General features: G+C 40.2%; 1 protein-coding gene across 1 annotated transcript in view; it reads left to right on the plus strand.

The window, feature by feature from the left end:
- ST6GALNAC3 (ST6 N-acetylgalactosaminide alpha-2,6-sialyltransferase 3) overlaps positions 1 to 20,295 on the plus strand; it is a 528,622-nt gene that overhangs the window by 20,479 nt on the left and 487,848 nt on the right. The gene's annotated exons all lie outside the window — the stretch shown is intronic.

Below are 20,295 nucleotides of genomic sequence, written 5' to 3' on the forward strand. Positions count from 1 at the left end.
GGTGATTGGTGGGCAGCACTGTGTGGCTCAAGCTTAGGCTGGACTGAGGGAACTGGTGGGAGATTAGGTAGCTTAAGCAGTTTGGACTTGACCTTGTCCAAAGAGCACCTTAGGGACATTTTGGTTGATGACGGCTTCGAGACGTTTTATGCAGAAGACTAAATGTGCTGGAGCCATTGATCAGGAGATAGACTATCCTATTGTCTTAATGACTTTTTAGAGTGTCCGGAGTACTTGGATTGGGTCTGGTTTTCGTTCTTTATATTTAGAAATTACTTGTTCCAATTATGGTAGCCTTAATGATGACACAGGCAGAATTTTTATCAGAAAGCTGAAGGTTAAAACATGGCAGTGCCTTTTCTGTCCCTGTGTGTGGTACATTCAGTCACAGTTAAGGAGCGTGTTCCTTGAAGTCGAAGAGCTGGGCTGAAGTCCTGTACTAGTCCCAGACCACAGTCTATGTGGCTGCTTTAGTGAGGTTGCTATTTAGTGAGGTTGTATAAAATACCTAACTTTTGGGTGAGCAAATACATCAATCCATTTGAAAGTGCTAATAAAAGTAAAATATTCTTGGCAAATAAAGCTAATAATATAGGTGGTCGAATTTTCGTTTAATCAGGGCAATCCTAACTTTAAGAGCAGTCCTTTGAGCCCATAGGTCACTAATGGGACAATTCAGGTTCCTTCTGACATGGATAAACAGTTCATGTTTGTAATCTGAAACTATAATTTTGGGCATGTGAGATACTTCTGACCCACTGCCTATTAAGCACCTGCTGTTTCTCATCCTGGAGGTGTGGTGCGGCTCCATACTACTGTCCTGGAGCACCTGTTTCTTGAACAAGACCAGGCTCCAGACCTCAAGTTAAGCACTATATATATATATATATGGCAGAAAGTTTCTACCAGCCTGTGACTGTTTTGTAAGCCCCCTGTGAGTCTGCATTATTGATGAGGAAATGTAGGTTTAGTAAATCCTTAGAAGTTAAGGGGTTAGAGAAGTTAATTGAAAGAGCTAGTGGACCTCGGGCCAGAGAGTCCAACTCTGTTCTCACTGACTCCCAAAATCCATGCTCTTAACCCCAGCCCTGTCTAGACACAAGACTGCCCTATACGTAGGTCAGAATAGTAGGTGGGAATGGAGAAAGAGATCTTACCTGTAGACCTTAAATTAAAAACTCATTTTGTGGTCATTTTTCTGAAGCCCATCTTTGTCTTGGGTTTATTTCTCTAATTAGAAATATACTTTGTTTTGCCTGATAGATTTTTAAAAAAAAAAGATTTATTTGAGAAAAGAGAGAGAGCGCGCACACCTATGCAAGTGCGGAGGGAGCACGGAGCGGGGTTGTGGAGTGGCTGGGGGAGGAGGAGAAGCAGACCCTTCCGCTGAGTAGGGAGCTGGCCACAGGACTTGATTCCAGGACCCCGGGATCCTGACCTGAACCTAAAGCAGACACTTAACTGAATGACCCAAGTGCCCCTCTCATAGATTTTAAAAAAAATAATAAGTAGTATAGGCATCAGTCTTTTGTAAACTCAATCAGGATTAAGTAAGGAGAATTTCTAAAATAATAATGGTTCCAGGTGTTCTTATAAGCGTTTTTTTAAAAAAGATTTATTTATTTATTTATTTATTTGACAGTCAGAGATCACAAGTAGGCAGAGAGGCATGCAGAGAGAGAGGGAAGCAGGTTCCCCACTGAGCAGAGAGCCCGATGCAGGGCTTGATCCCAGGACCCTGGGATTGTGACCTGAGCCGAAGGCAGAGGCTTAACCCACTGAGCCACCCAGGCACCCCTCTTATAAGCGTTTTATAATGAGAGTTTCAAATCTGAGCCTCACAACAGTGCTGTGATATGGGTGCTATTATGGTGTCCATTTTACAGAGAAGGAAACAGAGATGCAGAGAGGCTAGATGAAGGGGTAGTGCCTTCATGGTAGGTGACATGTGTTACGGCAGAACTGACTGCATGCTTCGAGGATCTCATGCTTGATTTAATGTTCTGCACTTGCTGTTGAAGAGTTCTTCATAATTTTGAATAAGGGGCCCTGCATTTTTATTGGCCCAGGGTTCTCCAAATTATGTAGCTGGTCCTGCCTACGCGGTGAGCGGCAAAGTCGGGATTCAAATCCAGACTGCCTGACCTTAAGCTTACACTCTTTCATTTATGTTCTCCAGCTCCCCATATCCCGTATTGTTTTTAAAAAAAATTTATTTATTTGACAGAGAGAGAGATCACAAGTAGGTAGAGAGACAGACGGGGAAGGGGAAGGAGGCTCCCTGCTGAGCAGAGAGCCCAACGCAGGACTCTCCATCCCAGGACTCTGGGATCATGACCCAAGCCGAAGGCAGGGGCTTAACCCACTGAGCCATCCAGGCGCCCCCATATCCCATATTTTTTTTTCTTTAGAGAGAAGTCTAGTATCTTTTGTTTGTTTATTTGTTTTAGGTATAGATATTTTGATTTTGATTTTTTTTTCATATCCCATATTCTTAAAGCAAGCTCCCTCCACCTTCTTTTCCTTTGCACCTATCTTTCGAGATAGGTGGCTCAATTCATCTCTGTGGAATTCTTTGGATCTGAGTTTTGTTTGTTGGGCCCTCTATCTGATCCATACAATTTCCAGTTTGGTCTGTCGGAGAGCAGTAAGGAAGATTTGAAGATGTGGCAAGAACTGCGTCCCTTTGCCATAATGAGAGAACTGTAGCCTAAAAGTAAACAAAAATAAAGTGGAAATACTGTAACGTACTTGCTTTACACAACTTTACTAGAAAAAATAGAAAAAGACAGCTCTGGTGCCTGTGGAAGGGAGGCAGTCCCTCAGCATGGCCTGCCTGCATGCGGAGCTCTGTGCATCGGCAGCGCTTAATTACCACATACAGTTTTATGGACTGTTTTATGAGAAGCTGCTTTTTAGCCTTGCATGGATTGCTATAAAGGGAAATATAGAAAGACAGGAGAGGATTTACATCATGTTGGCAAAAATCATCCCTCCATGGTTGACAGTTACAACCGGAGACATCCCAGGATCCATCTCTCAGCATTTCCTGAGAACTTTCTGTGGAGAGGCAGAGGCCAGCAAGATGCCAGAGCTCAGAGGTGGAAGGAGTAAGGACACTGGGCACCCAGGGCCTTGACCGAGGCACACATTTGCCACAGGAGCCCCGCAAAAGCATCTGATGACATTAAGAGGAGTCCAGGAAGTTTGGGGGAATTCTCTAATAAGAGAGGTGAGAAAGAGTGTCCACGATGGAGGGAACAGTGAGAACAAAAGCGAGGCGGCCAGGAAGGTTGTGGTCAAGGTGAACTGCAAGCATGGTCCTGGCCAAGTCTTGGACATGATACTGGAGAGGTGGGTGGGGACCATGTACTGCTGAACTTGTGTGCTAACCTAGGGAGTGTAGGTGTATAACCCAAGGTATTAGGGGTGACAATGATGCTGATAGCAGACATTAATGAGGACTTCTCCGTAAGTTGTGAACATCCATGTGGTCCCTGGCCACACGTAAACCTGTTAGAGTGACAAGATGTGCACACTCAGTCGTCATTGTTGGTGTCTGAGATGACCACGGACTTTAGGTCGCCTGGGGTCCTCACACTGCCATTTACTGCAGGATCTGGGAACAAGCTGTGAAGCATTTTGAACCTTTGTTCCCTGTTTCTAAACTGTGCATAATAATCATATCTGCTTGGGGCACCTGGGTGGCTCAGTGGGTTAAGCCGCTCCCTTCGCCACGGGTCGTGATCTCAGGGTCCTGGGATCGAGTCCCACATCGGGCTCTCTGCTCAGCGGGGAGCCTGCTTCCCTCTCTCTCTCTGCCTGCCTCTCTGTCTACTTGTGATCTCTCTCTGACAAATAAATAAATAAAATCTTTAAAAAAAAATCATATCTGCTCCACTCTTTGTTGTCAGGAACAATATGAAGAAAGACTATGTACTCTGTGGAAATGATATTTGTTTAAATTGTCTTTAGTGTAAGGAATTTTATCTACTACTTTCTCTCTCTCTCTCTCTCTTTTTTTTTTTTTTTTTTGTATCATTTGTGGTAACTTTATACATCATTTCAAAGCTGGGGGAATTCTCCTTGAACCCTGGTTAATTAGTTGCCTTTTAGGAAGACTGGGTGAGTCATTGCCATCAGTTTTCTTCAGGATGTGGGTCAGACTTCTCAAGGAGCTGTGATCTTGGACACATCACTTAACCTGTCTGAGCCACTGTTTTGTCCTGGAAAATGAAGACAAAGCTGACAAAGTTGTCAACATGTAGGGACTATTGTGAAGATGATTTAATGAGCTATTTGATGGAAAGTGTGGGCACAAAGCAAGTGTTCAATGAATATTTATTCCTGAAGAGAAATAACACTGCGGCGGTTGAGGAGTGGGGTGAAGAGCCCGAGAAGTGTTTTTATGCTTTCTCCCATCTCCTGTCTTTTTCTCCCCTCCAGGCTGAATGAGATTGGATATTTTGTAAATGTGGTGCCCTCTTTGCCATAGCACCCTCAGACATGCGCATGGGACACTCTGACCAATGAATCAAAACAACAGGCGAGGGTTGTTGGTTGAATTTGCTGACTTTTCATCCCCTCACGTGCAGGGATGGTGCCAGCTCTGCCTGGCTTAGTCAGCCCAGGCGGAGATTGGAGGAGCCGGCGTGGCTGGTGGAGGGCTTGGTTACCTAGGCAACATTTACGGACGCTGACGACAAAGGAGCTATCACCACTGCCTAATGCATGCACAAGTGTATCAAGTTATGGGGAAGATGGAAAGACACAATTTTCTCTTGAAATGAGATAGATGCAGGTGTTAATTTCTTCTGAATGGCAGCTAATTTCCCATTTTCAAAGAGCAGGACAAGCTTAAACTTTCACTTGTGGCTGAAAATACTCAGTTTGTGATCCTGGCAAGCCTCTTAAGAAAGAAACGTCCTGGGGCTGGACTGTTAGGCTTCCTGTCTTTTCGGAAGCTTATTGCATTTATTTTACTGCTTTGGGGGATTAGAAAATAGTCTCTGAAGGACATTTCTTTAATGACTTGGAATATTTATGTGGAAAACTTGCTTGTTGGACACTACAGTGATTGCTGTAGCTTTTGTCTCTAATTAGCTATTGGATCCTTCACTCTGAAGTTTTTTTTTTTTTAATGTTTTCTTTGATGTAAAAGCTAATGTATATTAAGAAAATACACAGAACAATTAAATAGTCCAATGATTTGTCATAGGTGAATATGTTTAAAACTGTTACCTCTACTGGGGTGAAGATAGAACATTGCAGGTGTCCCAGAAATGTTCCTCCTCCTCCTTCCCTATGCTTATGTGCTCTCACTCCCCACAAGGAGACCACTGTCTTGACTTAATGAACAGTGAAGAAGTTGGTACTAGAAGTTTTGTTACTAAAACATGTATTTCTGAACACTGGGGTGTAGCTTTGTACCTCTTTTGAATTTCATATAGATGGAATCGTACGGTATTATTTTATGTTTGGCTTAGTTTTTTTTCCAGCATTTTCTTTTTCTGAGGTACTTTCCTGTTGGGGTGTGTAACTGTCTTTCATTCATTTTACGGGCTGTACTTTATTATCTGAATATATCACAGTTTATCTACTTGGCTAGTGATGGGTATTTGGGGATGTTTCTAGTTTTTAGCTATTACAAATAATGATATTATACACATTTTTTTTTCCCTTTTTAATGTAGGCTCCATGCCTAGTGTGGAGCACAGCGCAGGGCTTGAACTCACAACCCTGAGATCGAGACCTGAGCTGAGATCAAGAATCAGATGTCTAATTGACTGAGCCACCCAGGTACCCCGATGTTATAAACATTCTTGCACATGTCCCTTGGAATATAGATGCATGCATTTCTGTTCGTCATGTACCTAGAAGTGGAATTGCTGGAGCATAAGATATATGTATCTTCAACCTTTGTGATATTAAAGGATTTTTTTTAATAAAATCATTACTCTCATACAAATATAGAATGAACATGTGCAAAGATTTCATTTAACTCATTAATGAGGGGATCGCTAAGTTATTGTAACAGGTTGAAAGGAGAATTGAAAGAACCCCACATAACTAGGCAATGGGAATACCGAAATGAATTTATAAGTAAATGCAAAATGAGTCTATCCGTAAGGCAATAATCCATTGCATTCTATCAGACAATTCATTAATATCTGTGTAGTTAAGAAGCATTTGTATTTTTATCAGTTTCTACATTTGGAGAAATAGTGCAAAGCAGCAAAAAGCAGAATAACGCAGAAAGGTACATTGGACTGGACACTCTATACTCTTATTTCCTTCCATATCCAAAGTCTTGCACAATTTTTCCTGGCAGTCTATGATACCAAACTGTTTTCCAAAGTGATTATTTCAAATTACTGTCCCACCAGAAAGGTACTAGAGTTCCTCTTGCTCCACATCCTTAACAGTTGTTGTCAGGATTAACGTCTACCATTCTGGTAGGAGGTTATCAGTGGTAGCTCTTTGTGGTTTTGCATCTCCCCGGTAAGAATGAGGTTGAAATGCTTTTCAGATCTTATTGGTTGTTTGAGTACCTGCTTGTGTAAACTGCTTGTTCTAGTTTTTCTTCCCATTTAAAAAAATGGGTTACTCCCCCCCCCCATTTTTTGGTAGGGGTTTTTTATAAGTGTCCTATATAATAATATATTATACATTTTCCTGTATCTGTTGTAGATATCATCTCCCACATTTTGCCTGGTTGTCTTTTCATTTTTTTTTTTTTTTTTTTTACTGGTGTCTTTGATAAAACAATTTTAATACAGCCTAGTTTATTATTCTTTTATTCTATAGTTGATGATTTTTAAAATCTCTCCTTAAAAGGCTTTCATTACCCAGACTTCTTGAAAATATTTAAGTATATAATACTAACTCCTAGAAACGATATTATTTGGCCTTTCAAATCTAAATATAAAAACCATGTAGGATTTATTTTTCTGTAGAATGTGAAATCAACTATCAGTGCCCCTTCCCCTGCCCTATTATAGAATGCAGTTTACCCAGCACCATTCATAAAAAACTGTCCTCTACTCCTGCTTGGCAGGGATACCTTGGTCACATATCAAGTGTTCATACGTGTTTGGGTCTGTCTCTGGGCTTTTTGTTAAATTCCATTGATCTGTTTGACTGTTTTTTTGTAAAGATTTTTTTTTATTTATTTGAGAAAGAGAGAGGGAGTGCATGCATGGGGGGGAAGGGCAGAGGGAGAGAATCTTAAAGCAGACTCTGCCCTGAACTCGACGCCTGGGGTAAGGGTGGGGGGTGTGGGAGGGGGGCTGGATCTGATGACCTGAGCTGAAACCAAGAGTTGGCTGCTTGACAGACCGAGTCACCTAGACCCCCAAACACCAACATCACAGTGTAGTGTTTTTGTAATGTATTTTATCATGAGTTTTTATTTCTGGGAGAGCTAGCCCTTCCACCTTCTTGTTCTTCTTGAAGGCTATTTTATATTTCCTTTTGAATTTGAATCCTTTATATTTCCTTTTGAATTTTAAAATTAGTGTATCGAATTCCACAAAAACTGTGGAATTTTATTTGTGGTTTTTAAAAACTGCATTGAATTCCCAGAAATTTCACTCCTAGGTATTTATCCAAGAGAAATGAAAGCATATGTTCACAAGAAGACTTGTATATGAATGTTTATAGCACTTTATTCATAATTGCTCCAAACTAGAAAGAACCAATATGTTGGTTCATACAATGTAAACTACTAGGCAATAAAATGGAATAAACTACTGATATATCCAATAACATGCTTGAATGTCAAAAACATTATGTTGAGCAAAAGAACCCAGGCACAAAGAATATATACTGTGGGACTCCATTTATAACAGGTTTTATAATACTCCCAGCTACTCTATAGTGGTAAATATCCAAGCAGTGGTTGAATGGGGTAGGCAGTGGAGGAGTTGTGGGGGGGGGGAGGTGAACTGCACAGGGGCATTTGGGGGCTGATTGGGGTGGTGATTACAGAGTTCATCAAACCATATATTAAAAATGTGGGGGGACGCTTGGGTGGCTCAGTGGGTTAGGCTGCTGCCTTCGGCTCAGGTAATGATCTCGGGGTCCTGGGATCGAGTTCCGCATCGGGCTCTCTGCTCAGCAGGGAGCCTGCTTCCCTCTCTCTCTCTCTCTGCCTGCCTCTCTGTCTACTTGTGATCTCTCTCTCTGTCAAATAAATAAATAAATAAATCTTTTTTTTTTTTTTTAAGTGGGTATTTGTCTAAAGTTATACTAAAAAATGTGGGTTATTGTCTATAACTTAGAGTTTGGTAAGGTTTGTTTTTAAGACTCCATTAACTTTATAGGTCTATTTGGGAAAATCTGATATTTTTTATAAATTGAATCTTTCAATCTATGAACATGGCATATAGCTCCAAAGAGTGCTGCCTTTAAATTCTCTGAATAGGGGGCGCCTGGGTGGCTCAGAGGGTTAAGCCTCTGCCTTCAGCTCAGGTCATGGTCCCAGGGTCCTGGGATCGAACCCCATATTGGGCTCTGTGCTCAGTGGGGAGCCTGCTTCTCCTTTTCTCTTTGCCTGCCTCTGCCTACTTGTGATCTCTCTCTGTCAAATAAATAAATAAATAAATAATCTTTTTAAAAAAAAAAGATCTGAATAGTATTCTGTTGTTTTCTACATAGAGAGTTTTCATATCCATTTAAGAATTAATCCATGGTACTTATTTTTAGATATTCTTGAGTATTTTTTATGCTTTTTTGGAATTTACTTTTTTTTTAAATTTTTTTTTTTAAGATTTTAATTCATTTGACAGACAGAGATCATAAGTAGGCAGAGAGGCAGGCAGAGGTGGGGGGGAAGCAGGCTTCCCGAGAAGCAGAGAGCCTGATACGGGGCCTGATTACAGGACCCTGAGACCATGACCTGAGCTGAAAGCAGAGGCTTAACCCACTGAGCCACCCAGGTGCCCCTGGAATTTACTTTTTAAAATTTCATTTTGTTTATACCTTGTTTATAACCAGGCAGTTTATGTTTATTTATCGGTTTTTATCCTGCAGTCTTGTTCAGCTCACTTATTGTCATTTATCTAGATTTTTCTTTGGATTTCTATATCCACCATCATATCATCTGCTAAAAAAAACTCCTTTATTTTTTATTTTTTAAAATATTTTATTGATTTATTTGACAGAGAGAGATCACAAGTAGGCAGAGAGGCAGGCAGAGAAAGAGGAAGAGAAGCAGGCTCCCTGTTGAGTGGAGAGCCCGATGAGGGGCTTGGTCCCAGAACCCTGGGATCATGACCTGAGCTGAAGGCAGAGGCTTTAATCCACTGCGCCATGCAGGTGCCCCCCCAAAACCCTTTTATTTCATCCATTCTAATTATTTTATCTTTTAAATTTTTAAATTTATATATTTTTATTTTATTTATGTTTTTTTCTTACCTGATTATACTGGCTACAGCCTTTAAAAAGATACTGATTTCAGAAAGAAAACTTTCAACGTTTCAATATGTGCTAGGTTTGCATTAGTCTTTTTTTTAAGATATATTTTTAAGGAGTTTTCTTCCTATTTTGCTAGAAGTTTTTAATCATAATGGATACTGGCTTTTATCAAAACTATCTTGCATATATAAAGATCATTGTATTTATTTCTCTTTGATTCTATTAATGTGATAAATAACATTAAAAATATTAAACAATCGTGCTTATTAAAAAGTAATAAGCTTAATTATATCAAGGTGGATTAATCTTTTTATATATTGCAGTATTTGGTTTGCTAATAATTTGGTTAGGCCATAAATGACTCTTAATCTCACAAAACAAACAGGGTTGCTGGTGGGGGGAGGGTTGGGAGAAGGGGGGTAGGGTTGTGGACATTGGAGAGGGTATGTGCTATGGTGAGTGCTGTGAAGTATGTAAACCTGGTGATTCACAGACCTGTACCCCTGGGGATAAAAATATATTATATGTTTATTTAAAAAAAAAATTTGGTTAGGCTTTGTACCTCTATTTTCATGGGTGGGTAGACCTCAAATTTTTCTTTCTTGCAAAGTCCATCTCAAGTTTTGGTTATCAAGGTTATGCTTAAAGTAGGTTAGGAAATATTTTCTTTTTCTATTCTCTAGAGATGTTTGAGCATAATCATTATTGTTTCTTTCGGTAGGATTAAATTTCTGATAGGATTCCCTGGGGAAGCTTTCAGAATTTGGTGTTTTCTTTGTGGTAGGGTTTTAAATGATGCATTATAATTTTTTTTAATAGCTTCAGATTTAATTCTTCAGATTTTTAGAATTTCTATTTCTTTTGTGTCAGTTTTGGTGAAAGTAGATTTCTAGAACTTTGACTCTTTCATTTGAATTTTCAAGGTTACTGGCATAAATTTGGTCATAAATCTTCTTATATATTTAATGTCTGTATGATCTGTAGAGATGTCCCCTTTTTAAAATTTCTGATACTGGTTTTTTTCTGTTCACTATTCCAAGGGTTTATCAGCTTTATTAATTTTTTCAACAACCCTCTGGTTGATCCTTTCTATTTTTTTTTTTAAGATTTTATTTATTTATTTGACAGAGATCACAAGTAGGCAGAGAGGCAGGCAGAGAGAGAAGGGGGAAGCAGGCTTCCTGCTGAGAAGAGAGCCCAATGCCAGGTTCAGTCCCAGGGCTCTGGGATCATGACCTGAGCCGAAGGCAGAGGCTTTAACCCTCTGAGCCACTCAGGCGCCCCTTATGTTTGTTTTTTCTTCACTATTTCTGCTCATATTTTTTGCCCACTTCCTTTCTTCTACTTACTTTGTTTTAAATTTGCTGATTTAAAAAAATGATCTCTTAAAGTGGGATCCTTTGTTTACTGGTTCTCGGCTTCAATTCTATTGTAATATGTATTTAAATAAAAAGTTCCCTTTATTTATTTTTTTTTAAAGATTTTATTTATTTATTTATTTGACAGAGAGAAATCACAAGTAGATGGAGAGGCAGGCAGAGAGAGAGAGAGAGAGAGAGAGAGAAGCAGGCTCCCCACTGAGCAGAGAGCCTGATGTGGGACTCGATCCCAGGACCCTGAGACCATGACCTGAGCCGAAGGCAGCGGCTTAACCCACTGAGCCACCCAGGCGCCCCTAAAAAGTTCCCTTTAAGTACTGTTTTCATTGCATCCCATAATTTTATGCAAAACCATTTGTTATCATTTAGTTAAGAGTATTTTCTAATTCCTACTGGGAATTTTCTAGCTGTCATTTTGTTATTGATTTTTTTAGCTTCCTTTCGTTGTGAATAAAGAACACACTCTGATTTGAATTGAGACTTGTTTGGTTTCATTGTATGTGGCCGACTTTTATACATGTTTGTTATGTCTTTGAAAATAATTTGTATTCTCTAGTTGATCAATACAGAGTTCTGTATGTTTATGTAGTCAAGTTTGCTGTTTCTGATCTTCAAAGTTCCGATATGCATACTGATTTCTTTTTTCTTCTTTGTTCTATATATTTCTGAGACAAGTGTGTTCATATTCCCTATAATTCCCTGCAAAAAAGATTTTTCTTTTTCTTTTTTCCTTTTTTCAATGATGGCTTTACATAATTTGGAACTATGTTGGAGAAATTTGCTATTTGCTATTGGTATATCTTCCTGGTGAATTGAAACCTTTTTGACATTACAAATGTCACTTACATACACTTAATTAGTGTACACTTAATAAGAATTTTTGCCACATGTGCTACTTTGACATTAATAAAACTATACCAACTTTCTTTTGGATATGTATTTGCCTAGCATATCTTTTTAAAAAATGCTTTTAGTTTTTACATTTTTATATTCTTATGTTTTAGATGTGTCTCTTGTATATAGCATAGCGTTGGGTTTGACAACTTTTGTCTTTTAATTGGAACATTTCGTTCACTCACTTTTTTTTTTAAGATTTTATTTATTTGACAGACAGAGATCACAAGTAGTCAGAGAGGCAGGCAGAGAGAGAGCGTGGGGGAAGCAGGCTCCTGCCTGAGCAGAGAGCCCGATGTGGGACTCGATCCCAGGACCCTGGGATCATGACCCGAGCCGAAAGCAGAGGCTTTCACCCACTGAGCCACCCAGGCGCCCCTTGTTCAATCACTTTTAATGTAATTATACACATAGCTGGGTTGAAATTTACTATCATATTATATGCTTCCTTTTAGACCTGAATGTTCCATGTTCCTATTTTTTTCTTTTTTTGAATTGAGTTTGTTTACTTACCCTTCCACTTTTTCTGTTAAGTTGGAAGTTTTACATTCTTTTATTATTATTTTGAGATTGCATTAGAGATTTTATTTTTTTATTTTTTATTTCTTTTTTTTTTTTTAAAGATTTTTATTTATTTATTTATTTGACAGAGAGAGATCATAAGTAGGCAGAGAGGCAAGCAGAGAGGGGGGAAGCAGGCTCCCTGCTAAGAGCCCGAAGCGGGCCCTGATCCCAGGACTCTGGGATCATGACCCGAGCCGAAGGCAGAGGCTTTAATCCACTGAGCCACCCAGGCGCCCCACATTAGAGATTTCAATATCTGTCCTGATTTAGGCCTTAAAACACTTTTTTTTTTTAAATATTTTATTTATTTATCAGAGAGAGAGAAGGGGAGAGAGCAAGCACAGGCAGACAGAATGGCAAGCAGAGGCAGAGGGAGAAGCAGGCTCCCCGCTGAGCAAGGAGCCCGATGTGGGACTTGATCCCAGGACGTTGGGATCATGACCTGAGCCGAAGGCAGCTGCTTAACCAACTGAGCCACCCTGGCGTCCCCTAGGCCTTAAAACACTTTAATGCCATTGATGTCTCTCTTGACTTGTCTGTCACTGCTGTTGCGTATTTTGCTTCAGTACATTTCAGAAGCCCAAGATAATATTATTGTTTTATATGACCATTATTTATTTTGATTTACTCATATATTTATCCTTTTCTTTGGCTCCTTATTTATTTTTGTATCATGGTTTTCCACATAGGATCACTTTCTTTTCTGCCTGAAGAACAAATACCCTTTAGTAGTTCCTTTATTGTAGGTCTGCTGGTGACAAATTCTTTCAATTTTTGTCTGTCTGAAATGTATTCATTTCACTATCATTCTTAAGGGTATTTTCTCTGAGCATAGAATTCTAGGCTGTCACTTGTGTTCTTTCAACATTTTAAAGATGTTTACTTACTTCTGGCTCCTCTTGTTTCTATTAGTAAGTTAGATGAAAGTCTAGTTTTTGTTCCTTTTTTGTCCCCCTTTGGCTGATTTTACATTTTTCTTTCGGTGGTTTTTAGCAGTTTTTTAATAGTGTGCCCAGATGACGTTTTCTTGTTATTAATCCTTCTTGAGGTTTCTAGGGCTCCTTGTCTTAATTTCTAAGGCCAGACATTATTCTACAGTTCTGGAAAGTTTGCTGCTGTATGCTTGTCAAATATTGCTTTGCATCACTCATTCTTCTCTCTTCCTTGGGCTATAATTACTTCTATTTACTTTTTTTTTTTTTTAAGATTTTATTTATTTATTTGACAGAGATCACAAGTAGGCAGAGAGGCAGGCAGAGAGAGAGGAGGAAGCAGGCTCCCTGCAGAGCAGAGAGCCTGCTGTGGGGCTCGATTCCAGGACCCTGGGATCTTGAACTGAGCCGAAGGCAGAGGCTTTAACCCACTGAGCCACCCAGGCGCCCCTATTTCTATTTACTTTATTAACTATGTGGGCTTAATTACCTTCTCACTATATTCCATAATGTCTCTTTTCCTGTATTTTCTATTCTTTGGTCTTTCTGTGTTTCATTCTTGTTTTACTCTAATCTATGCTTCAGCTGTATCTATTTTTCTAGAGCTAAATTCATTCATTATGTTATTAATTTTGGTTAGTATACTTTTATGGCCCAATTTTCTATTTGAGTCTCTCTTTTTTGAGTTTCCCATTTACCTTAATTTCCTAGGACTTTTCTAGTAATTTCCTAATACTAAAAACTCGATGGCCTAAAACGACAGAAATTGATTCTGTCACAGTTTTGGAGTCTGTAAGCCTGGAATTGAGGTGTTGGCAGGTCCACCCCCTCTGGAGGCTCTAGAGAAGATTATGTTTCTTGTCTCTTCCTGCTGGTGGCTGTCAACTTTCCTTACCTTGGGGCCACATCCCTCTCTGCTCTGTGTTCACGACTCTCCTCTGTGCCTCTGCCTTGAAACTCCCAGGATGAGCTTCTCCTTTTAACACCCATAAGTTAGGTCTTTTACTGTAAAGGAATATTCATTCCGCTGCCACATAAAGAAACACTCATGGGTTGCAAGTATAAGGACACGGACATATCTTTTTGGTGACTACTCTTTAGCACCATTCTATGCTGAAATTCTCAACTTTCTAACTTTATCTTCTCACACATAGTAAAACTTTTAACTAAATGTCTATTTCACATAATTCCAAATCAGGAACCCTGTGGGTTCCTTTCTATTTCTGTTGTTTCTGCTGGTTTTTAGTTATATCTCATCTTTTCATGTGTTTATTTATTTTTTTTTAATTGTGTGTGTCATTATTTTTGCTGAGTTGTTTACAGATATAATTTGAAGTCAACGTTATTTCAACTCTACAAGGGATTCATGTTTGCTTCTACAGATACTTGGGGCATCAGCAGTCTAGAAACACCTTATTTTAGTTTCAGAGATTGTGATGGTTTGAAGATAAGCCGTGGGTCCTCTGTAAGGGCCTATTAGCTTTCTGTTCTCCCTTCCTGCTAAGGTGCCGCTCTTCCGAGATCCTAACCCCAAAACAAATGTTATGCTCAAGTCTATTCCTGCCATTCTCAGCAGACTGTGAACACAGATCTCTGTTCGTCTAATTTCTTAAAACATTTATAGAGGGAGAGCAGGTCCACAATGCCTTCTGGACTTCTTCCTTTCATCTTCACTTGATTTCTCCCTCCACCACTACCCCTCCCCCCACAATCTTGCTGGCTTTTGAATGGTTTTAAGCATTTAATAAGTATTTTTCTTATTGTTCCTATTTATCCTTGATGAAAAACTTTATCTGGCACGTGTGGGTTATTATTAGATACAGAGGTCTCCCTGAACTTTGTCTGATCTCTCTTAAATTTTTTTAAAAGATGATATTTATTTATTTGACTGAGAGAGACACAGCAAGAGAGGGAACACAAACCCCAGGAATGAGAGAGGGAGAAGCAGGCTTCCTTCTGAGCAGGGATCCCGACGCGGGGCTCGATCCCAGCACCCTGGGATCATGACCTGAGCTCAAGGCAGTTGTTTACCCAACTGAGCCACCGAGGCACCCCACCGTCTCTCTTAAATTTTTATGATAAACAAAAATCTCAAACATCCCTGAAGCGGAAGAATAGTGTAAAGAACCACACCATTACCTCCATTCAGTCATTATCAAGGTTTGGTTACATTTGCTTGGACACCTCTGTGATATATCAGAAGAGAATATTGTAAAGCAGGGCAGTGTTCCGACCTGCAGCCATCCATTCACCTCTGAAGTCCACTGTTAGACAGAGAACTTGTGGCTTAGTGACTGCCACATCTCCAGCCCCCGAGGCAGGGTGTACCTGGTGCACAGTTGGCTCTCTGTGAGCTGTTGTTGAATGAATGAAGTTCTCTGTAGAACAAGAGACTGGTGGGGCTGGAGAAGCTGGAAGAGTTCTCTGCCTGTGGTAATGAACCTCAGTTTACAGATGGAGATGCCAGAATCCTGAGATACACAGAGAGGAAATGATGGTCACACAGGTGCCCAGCAGAGTTAGGCCAGGGTCCTGGCCGAGGGCTCTTTCTACTCGTCTACACTTCCTTCTCACTTTGCTAGTTTGCTTAGCCCCCACTTTTTCTGTTCTTCTGGTAACATGGAAGTTTGGGAGCCTTTCATTACAAGTGTGATGATATAATGTAACATTAAGACATGACAAGACAAGTTTTATCAGCCATTACTACTTGCCTCAAGTGAGCAGCAAAGCCTTTGACCACTCAGGGCCTATATTAATAGCCCCATAAAATTTATCCAGGATTGCTAGTGCTATTATCATCTGGCTTTTACATTTCCTAAAATTATTGTACATATACCACTTTAAACAATTTTCTTTCTTTCCTTGTGTTTCTTTCTTTCTCTTAGCTGGGAAGATTAGCTTTCTTTTATGGAGACAATTCTTTACTGGCTAGAGAAAATGGAATTGTCAGGTAGCTTGGAGCATGGATGAGCTCAGGAGACAGACCGTTGTGTGTGCACATATTTGCTCTGCTAGCTCTTTGGCACGAGGCTAGTTTTTTAACCTCTCTGAGAATTAGTTTTCTCTTCTGTCACATAACAAAATGCTTGTCTTTTAGAATTTATACCTATAAAACTAGCATAGTGCCTTGTACATAGTAAGCAGTCAATAAATCATAGAGTGTTGTTGTTCTAATGGTGATAAATACAAACGGAGATTTTTTTCTTCTAATTTGTTGGTTTATTTATGAGACTAAAAGTGAGCACTAACATGAACTTTAATTTAAATTCTTATTAATAGGGGCGCCTGGGTGGCTCAGTGGGTTAAGCCTTTGCCTTTGGCTCAGGTCATGATCTCAGGGTCCTGGGATCGAGCCCCACATCAGGCTCTCTGCTCAGCAGGGAGCCTGCTTCTCTCTCTTCTCTCTGCCTGCCTCTCTGCCTGCTTGTGATCTCTCTCTCTCTGCCAAATAAATAAACAAATAATAAATAAATAAACAAATAATAAATAAATAAATAAATAAACAAATAAATTCTTATTAATAAAAGCGCTTGGGTAGAATTTTAGTTGTGTTCTAGTCTGTGTTCCTAAGGGCTTTGTGTATATACTCTTTCATTTAATCTGACTTTATGAGATCGACGTTATTTTTTTTTTAAAGATTTTATTTATTTGACAGAAATCGCAAGTAGTCAGAGAGAGAGAAAGGGAAGCAGGCTCCCCACTAAGCAGAGAGCCCGACACGGGGCTCGATCCCAGGACTCTGGGATCATGACCTGAGCAGAAGGCTTTAACCCACTGAGCCACCCAGGCGCCCATATGAGATAGATGTTATTATCCTTACTTATAGTTGAGGAAATTTAGAAGTCAAGTAATTTGTCAGGAATTTCTGGCAGATAAGAAATAGCTACTACTAAGCTTAATCTTCCCTTTGCTTGTGGTCTTAACTATTCTGCTACATTGTTTCCCTCCAGGACATTTAGAGGTCACAGTGATGCCAAGGAGTTCATTGGAATAGAAACATATCTGATGAAAATTAAAATTGAATGGGGAGAATTCAATCAGAAAAATGTTGCTAATGCAGATGGTTCTTGATAATTTTGGAATTTGTGACCAGGCTGATGGAGGGCTTGGCTGAAAGTCTACACTACTGCTACTCTTTAAGGTGGCCTTATTTAAGAAAATGAATCATATTTCCAACAAAGGGAGTATGAACATATTTAAGGAAGTAAATTTTTCCCAAGCATCTCACCACCTCTCTACACATAGAATTAAATGCGAATGGTTCTAATGTGTTTGTGATTGCAGATTATTTCAAATGTTCTCTGCTGGTACATTTTTGGTTAGCAAAGTAATATAAGACCTATTGCTAGACAATTGTTTGTTACTTCCTTGGCATCTACCTCCTCTTTTCCTAACAGAACCTAGAAAATCCTTTTGGGTGCCATCTTATAGCTCATTTGAGAGCAGCCGCTGAGTTTGGGAGGGATGGACCCTGATTGGTATGGAACCATTTTCCCAATACCATGCTTCTCGAGGAAGGGTGGGCAGACCTCACTCAGGCATTATCCAGTGAGTTCATAGCATTTTTCCCTGTTTGCATTGAGGAGTTCAGTGCTGTGCATTTGACCTAAGTTGGTCAAATCAGTGTGAAGTCCATGACTTTTGTTTGATGGCTGGAGAAAGAGAAACTCGTTCTTACTCAAAATGGTCTGGGCTGCCCACGTGAGTCCTGGAGCTGCTGCAGCTATTTTGCTCCCATGAGGGAAGCCAACTAGGGAATTAAGCAGACACAAGGGAGAGGGGAGAGGTGAAGGATTCACAAAGAGACTGAGCTGGAGCCCTGATCAACCCATCTCTAAAGTCTGTCTCACTGCAGGACTTTTTTATTACATGAACTAATAAATTTCTTTTATTGTCTGAACCAGTTTAAGTTGGGTTTTCTGTCTCATGCACTTGAACTTATCCTGGTCTATATAATTGCATTGTATACATTTTCTGTAGTTTGGGGGGTTTTTAGTAATAGAGCTAGAACCTTCCCATCATTAATTGCAGTAAGTAAAGTTTAACTATTAAGACCAAAGTACCTGGCGAAAAAAGGCAATTTGTCCATGTCCTTGATGACCCTCTAGCCTCTTGTGTTGCTATGGCAGGGTTTTAGGATTTCAGGCTTGGTTTGTAAGCTTGTCCCCCAACTGGTCACTTTCTGGTTCACCCAGTTACGTGATATAGCTAACTTGCACTTTCCTCCTCTGTAAATTCTGGTTAATAATCACGCCTATTTGATTTGGGGCTATTAGGGCTACCTGAGCTGATTTATGTGCAATGTTTAGTGCAGGGTCCCTCATACAGTGAATGTGAATGAGTGTGAATTATTACTCTTGTTGGGATTATTATTGTTGATGTTACTAACAGGTCATTCTCTTCTAGAACAAATGTCTATTTCCTCTCTAGCCCTCATCCCTAAATAAATGACCTGAACAGTGATGATTAGAGCAAGAGGGGCAGACAGTGTAAGTTTTGCTAATGACCCTGGGAACCCTGCCATTTCCTTTGTACTCTAAGCTTCTCGGAAGTGGAGCTCTCCGAGCGAGTCTTGGTCTGCACTTTTGACCACAGTGGTGTTCCTTGTGCTTGGGATGACCGTGCCCCCCATGTAACTCTGTTGAAGTCCTGCAGGGCTCTGCAGGAATCAGTTCGTGCTGGGGAAAGTCATGTCATCAGGTGGAGTGAGGCCGTGAAATGAAATAGCTATGAAATACTATTGTTTTTTTCTTTTTAAATTAAGCATATGGAAAAATCCATAATTCCAATATGAGGAATGTTGATTTTCAGATGGGAGACAGTGGACTTATTAGCAACAACAACAAAAGGCCGGGACGGAGAGTAATGGCTGAAATCAGTGTGCTGAAATATACAGATAAATAAAATCATGGTACTTCCTTGGGGACGTTCTTCCCCCACGCTGGGCTCGCTGCCTCTGTCATGGGATGCGTGAGCCAGGGAGCACTCACTCTGGGAAGCGGGAACACGACATACACGTCTGTGCCTGTGCCCACTCTCTTTGAACATTTTAATGGCCTAAGGACAATTTCTTGGTATCTTCCTGAGAAGTTAACTTCTGTTTTTCCCTTCCTGTGAACAAAAAGAGGAATCATCACATGCTCCGTAGTTAGAAGTTTGGGGAAAGAAACACAGTCTTCATTCAGGGTCCGCACCAGCCACGTGGGGTTCCCTTGGTCATGGAAGGGATTTCTACGGCCTATGAGCAGCTGTCATGCCCGGGCTGCCTCCGGGCCTCGTGCACTTGGTTCCTCCATTCTGACTAACTTCTTCCCTGACTCACCCCATGAATACACTGGCTCATGAGAAGAAAAGTGGCTATTGCTGGTAATCAAATACATTATTCTTAAAATGCAGTCTAATTCTCTCTCACAATAATCAACGGTCCAGTGTTGTCTGTCCTATTTTTATATTCGTTTCACTGCAGAGGAAATAAAGTCTCTGAAGGCTCAGGAACTTGCCCAGGTCACAGCTTCTGGAGGGACAGCCAGCTCTCGATCCCAGATTGCTTTGATACTGGAGAGTATGTTCTTTACCCCTACTGTATTCTCCAATGCCATGATTATTTCCTTGCCTTGTAAGTGTTCTTGTATGTGATGCTGTCCTTGTTTTTTTGTTTTGTTTTAAGTTCCTGTTAGGCACAGGTTTCTTTTCTCTTGTTTTTGCTCCTAGTTCCTTCTGCATTAATCACTGTGCACCTTTTTGAGACTCTTTCCTCCTGGCCTACTTCCTAGCTCACCTCATTTTTACATCGAGTCCTGCAGGTGGACCCAAGGAGATGGTCCATATGCAGAGGCTCATGGAAGATGCAATGTGGAGAAGAAAGGAAGCTTCTCAGTTTTTTGGTCCACCTCCTCCTTCCTTCTGTACCCCAACATACTGTCTTTGTCCATTTGCTCCCGTCTGCTTTCCATCGTCCTTGGAGCTCACATTCTGGCATTTGGTCTGGAGACCTTTACAACTACTGGTGTCTTGGCTACAGATCCCTAATACTTGAAGTGATTTTCAAAAATGTGAAAAAAGAGCTATGATTTCAGTTGATTTGGGCTGCGTTGAGAATTATGAAGAGT

This window comes from Mustela putorius, unplaced genomic scaffold (genome assembly GCF_011764305.1).
Source record: "Mustela putorius furo isolate JIRA1106 unplaced genomic scaffold, ASM1176430v1.1 tig00003853_pilon_pilon_pilon, whole genome shotgun sequence".
NCBI classification, from domain to species: Eukaryota; Metazoa; Chordata; class Mammalia; order Carnivora; family Mustelidae; genus Mustela; species Mustela putorius.